Source organism: Lathyrus oleraceus, chromosome 3 (genome assembly GCF_024323335.1).
Source record: "Lathyrus oleraceus cultivar Zhongwan6 chromosome 3, CAAS_Psat_ZW6_1.0, whole genome shotgun sequence".
NCBI lineage: Eukaryota > Viridiplantae > Streptophyta > Magnoliopsida > Fabales > Fabaceae > Lathyrus > Lathyrus oleraceus.
The window spans coordinates 158947570-158952514 of NC_066581.1; the positions used below are offsets into that span (position 1 = coordinate 158947570).

A 4945-nucleotide genomic window follows, 5' to 3' on the forward strand; every position below is an offset into this window, starting at 1 on the left:
GGTTTGAGGGTGGTAAGGTGTTGCTATCCTATGTCTTACTCCATACTTAAGTAGTAGTTTTTCGAGTACCTTGGATATAAAGTGCGATCTACCATCACTGACTACTATTCTGGGGATGCCAAATCTCGGAAATATTATATTTTTAAAGAGTCTAGTTACTACTCGGGTGTCATTTATCGGAGAAGCTATAGCTTCGATCCACTTTGATACGTAGTCAACTGCCACGAGTATGTATTTGTTACCGAGAGAGGATGGGAAAGGTCCCATGAAGTCTATCCCCCACACGTCAAAAATCTCTACTTCCAAAATACCTTTTTGTGGCATCTCGTCACGTCTAGATATGTTTCCCGTGCGTTGACATCTGTCACACTCCTTAATAGCCGCATGTACGTCCTTCCAAATAGTTGGCCAATAAAAGCCAGCTTGTAGGATTTTAGAGCAGGTCTTGGATGTACTTGTGTGTCCACCATAAGGAGCGGAGTGACAGTGTTGGATTATATTTTCTACCTCTTCTTCGGGTATACATCGACGGAAAATACCATCGGGGCCTCTTTTGAAAAGTAAGGGATCATCCCAGTAATAGTGTTTTATGTCGTGGAAGAATCGTTTCTTCTGCTGGTAAGATAAAGTAGGTGGAACTATTCCGGCAGCTAAATAATTGACTAGATCAGCGTACCATGGTGTGACAGATATAGCTAAGGTGGTTTCTACTTGCATGTCGGAGTTGTTCTCTTCCAAAGTAGCTATGAGTTTGTCATACGAGAAATCATCATTAATGGATGTTCTTTCCGTTTCAAGGTTCTCAAGTCTAGAGAGGTGGTCTGCTACTACGTTTTCAGTTCCTTTCTTGTCCTTGATTTCTAAGTCGAATTCTTGTAGTAACAAGATCCATCTTAGGAGTCTAGGTTTAGCATCCTTTTTTGTTAAAAGGTACCTGATAGCAGCGTGATCGGTGTAAACTATTATTTTGGCTCCTACCAAGTAAGAACGAAATTTATCTAGCGCAAATACCACTGCTAGGAGTTCTTTCTCGGTTGTGGCATAATTCATCTGTGCTTCATCCAGGGTTCTGCTAGCGTAATATATAACGTGAAGCTTTTTATCCTTTCTTTGTCCTAGAACAGCACCTACAGCATAATCACTGGCATCACACATTATTTCGAATGGTTCATTTCAGTCTGGTGTCTGCATTATGGGTGCTGAGATCAATGCTTGCTTAAGTGTTTGAAATGCTTTTAAACAGTTATCATCGAATATGAATTCAGCATCTTTCATCAATAGTCCGGTTAAAGGTTTAGTTATCTTTGAGAAGTCTTTGATGAATCGTCGGTAAAAACCGGCGTGTCCTAAAAAGCTTCGTACTTCTCTTACGGTTCTTGGGGGTTGAAGATTTTCGATTACCTCTATTTTGGCTTTGTCTACTTCAATTCCTCTGTTCGAGATGATGTGTCCTAAAACAATTCCTTCTTGTACCATAAAGTGGCACTTTTCCCAATTAAGTACTAAGTTTACCTTTACACATCGCTCAAGAACTCTTTCCAGGTTTTCAAGGCATTCTTCGAAACTTTGTCCGTATACAGAAAAGTCATCCATAAATCCTTCCATGATGTTTTCGAGAAAGTCGGCGAAAATCGCCATCATGCATCTTTGAAAAGTTGCAGGGGCATTACACAGACCAAACGACATTCGTCTATAAGCGAAGGTACCAAAAGGGCATGTGAATGTTGTCTTTTCTTGGTCATCAGGGTGAATTGGTATTTGAAAGAAGCCTGAATAACCGTCTAAATAACAGAAATGTGAATGTTTAGCTAATCGTTCTAACATTTGGTCAATGAATGGTAAAGGGAAATGATCTTTTCGGGTTGCTTTGTTTAGTTTCCTATAATCAATGCACATTCTCCATCCCGATTCGATTCGTTTAGTTATAGTTTCTCCTTTTTCGTTTTCAATAACGGTTATGCCTCCTTTCTTTGGTACAACGTGTACAGGACTAACCCATTTGCTATCAGATATAGGATATATAATACCTGCTTCCAATAACTTGGTTATTTCCTTTTTTACTACCTCACTCAGGATCGGATTTAGTCTTCTCTGGTGTTCCCTAGAGGTTTTACAGTCTTCTTCTAACATGATGCGGTGCATACAAATAGAGGGGCTTATTCCTTTAAGATCGGTTATGTGGTATCCTAATGCGGTTGGGTATTTTCTTAAGATATGTAGGAGTTTTTCTGTTTCGAGTCTTCCTAGATCTGCATTAACTATCACAGGTCGTTCAAGTTCTAAGTCTAGGAATTCATATCTCAGATTATTGGGAAGTGTTTTCAGGTCAGGGGTTGGTTTGTTAAGACATTGCGTAGGGTCCGGTGTTATTGCTAAGCATTGGTTAGATTTGCCTTCTCCTAACTCTGCTTCTTTTATGCATTCATCGATGATATCCATGAAATAACATGTATCTTCTATTGCAGGTGCTTTCAAGAATTGGGAAAGAATGAATTCAATTTTCTCTTCACCTACTTCGAAGGTGAGTCGTCCTCGTTTTACGTCTATGATTGCACCGGCAGTTGCTAAGAATGGTCTACCTAGTATAATAGGTGTAATATCATCTTCTCTAATGTCCATAATTGTAAAATCAGTGGGAATGTAAAACTGACCTATGCGTACGGGAACGTTTTCAAGGATTCCTACAGGATATTTGATGGAACGATCTGCTAGTTGTACAGACATTTTGGTTGGTCTTAGGTCTCCCATTTCCAGTTTCTTACATATGGATAAAGGCATAACGCTAATTCCGGCTCCTAAATCGCATAAGGCTTTGTCGATGACAAATTTTCCTATGTGACAGGGTATAGAGAAACTACCCGGATCCTTGAGTTTAGGGGGCATGTTTTGGATTATAGCGCTACATTCGGCATGGAGTGTAACGGTTTCGCTATCCTCAAGTTTCCTCTTATTAGAAAGGATTTCTTTTAAGAATTTAGCATATGAGGGCATCTGCGTAATAGCTTCGGTAAACGGAATTGTAACGTTTAATTGCTTAAGGAGATCAACAAATTTTCTAAATTGGCCTACATCTTTGGTTTTAACAAGCCTTTGAGGGTAAGGTATAGGTGGTTTGTAAGGTGGTGGAGGTACATAAGGTTCCTTCTTTTCTAGGGTTTCCTTATTACTCTCTTCCTTTTCCTTAGGTTCACTTTCCTCAGTAGATTTCTTAGGGTCTTGGTTTTCTATCCTTGGGTCAGACGGTCCTTCCAACTCCGTTCCACTTCTTAATATAATTGCATGAGCTTGGCTTCTCGGATTGGGTTGGGGCTGTCCAGGGAATGTACCAGTTGGTGCAGCAGTAGGTGCTTGTTGTTGAGCTACTTGAGATATTTGTGTTTCTAGCATTTTGTTATGGGTAGCCAAGGCATCTACTTTGCTTGCTAGTTGTTTAAGTTGTTCGCCAGTGTGTATGTTCTGGTTTAAGAAATCTTTATTGGTTTGTTGTTGGGAAGCTATAAAGTTTTCCATCATGATTTCCAAGTTGGATTTTCTAGGGGTATTATTGTTAGGATTTTGTTTCTGATATCCTGGAGGTATAGATGGGGCTTGATTTGGAGACTGTCCAGGTGCGTATAAAGCATTATTACTCTTATATGAAAAGTTTGGATGGTTCTTCCAATTTGGGTTATAGGTATTCGAATAGGGGCTTCCTTGAGCATAGTTTACTTGCTCTGCTTGGATTCCAGTCAAGAGTTGACATTCCGCAGGGGTGTGGCCTTGGATTCCACAGACCTTGCAATTCTGAGTTATAGCAACCACGGCGGCCGGAGGTGATACATTTAAACTTTCAATTTTCTGGACCAAAGCATCCACTTTTGCATTGACGTGATCAAGGTTACTTATCTCGTACATGCCAGTTTTCGGTTTAGGTTTTTCCACCGTTGCTCGTTCGGTTCCCCACTGATAGTGGTTTTGGGCCATGCTCTCGATAAGCTGGTAAGCATCAGCATAGGGTTTGTTCATTAGTGCACCACCTGCAGCGGCGTCTATTGTTAACCTTGTATTGTATAAGAGACCATTATAAAATGTATGAATTACTAACCAGTCTTCCAAACCATGGTGTGGACAAAGTCTCATCATGTCCTTGTATCTTTCCCATGCTTCGAAAAGAGACTCGTTGTCTTTCTGTTTAAATCCGTTTATCTGGGCTCTTAACATAGCTGTTTTGCTTGGCGGAAAATATCGGGCAAGAAAAACTTTCTTCAACTCGTTCCATGTGGTGACTGAGTTGGAAGGAAGTGATTGAAGCCATCTTCTAGCGCTATCTCTTAGTGAGAAAGGAAAAAGACGAAGTCGAATTGCCTCTGAAGTGACACCATTAGCTTTAACAGTATCAGCGTATTGGACAAATACGGATAAATGAAGGTTTGGATCTTCGGTAAGATTTCCAGAGAATTGGTTCTGTTGCACAGCCTGCAACAGTGAAGGTTTAAGTTCAAAGTTGTTTGCTTCGATTGCGGGCGGAGCAATACTTGAATGCGGTTCATCTTGCGATGGAGCGGCGTAATCTCTAAGAGCACGAGCTGGTTCTGCCATCTCGGGCGTAAGGCGAAGGTCTTTGAGATCAGGAAATTTGATAGGAGGGAGATTGTTTTCAGCACGGTATCCCTGAATTCGTCGCAAGACTCGGAGATACAGTTCGATATCGTTGATTCGTAAATAGAGCGGTTCGCCTTGTGAGCGAGTGCGTGGCATACAAATCAACGAAAGAAAGAAAATAGAAGAAAGAGAAGCCTTAGTCTCTACAGCGTAACGGAAGAGTTACGATATCGATTAAATAAAGGTCCCCGGCAACGGCGCCAAAAACTTGATCGCTCGACTGGGTGAGTCGAGAATGGGATACAAACTGCAAGTGCACAGTTCTATCGCGTAGTTTTAAAAGATATCGATCCCACAGGGACTT

At 40.9% G+C, this 4945-nt stretch overlaps 1 pseudogene; it reads left to right on the plus strand.

Annotated features, from left to right (window-relative positions):
• The first annotated feature begins 4093 nt into the window (after positions 1–4093).
• On the plus strand, positions 4094–4193 carry LOC127133676 (uncharacterized; annotated as a pseudogene).
• Positions 4194–4945: the final 752 nt, after the last annotated feature.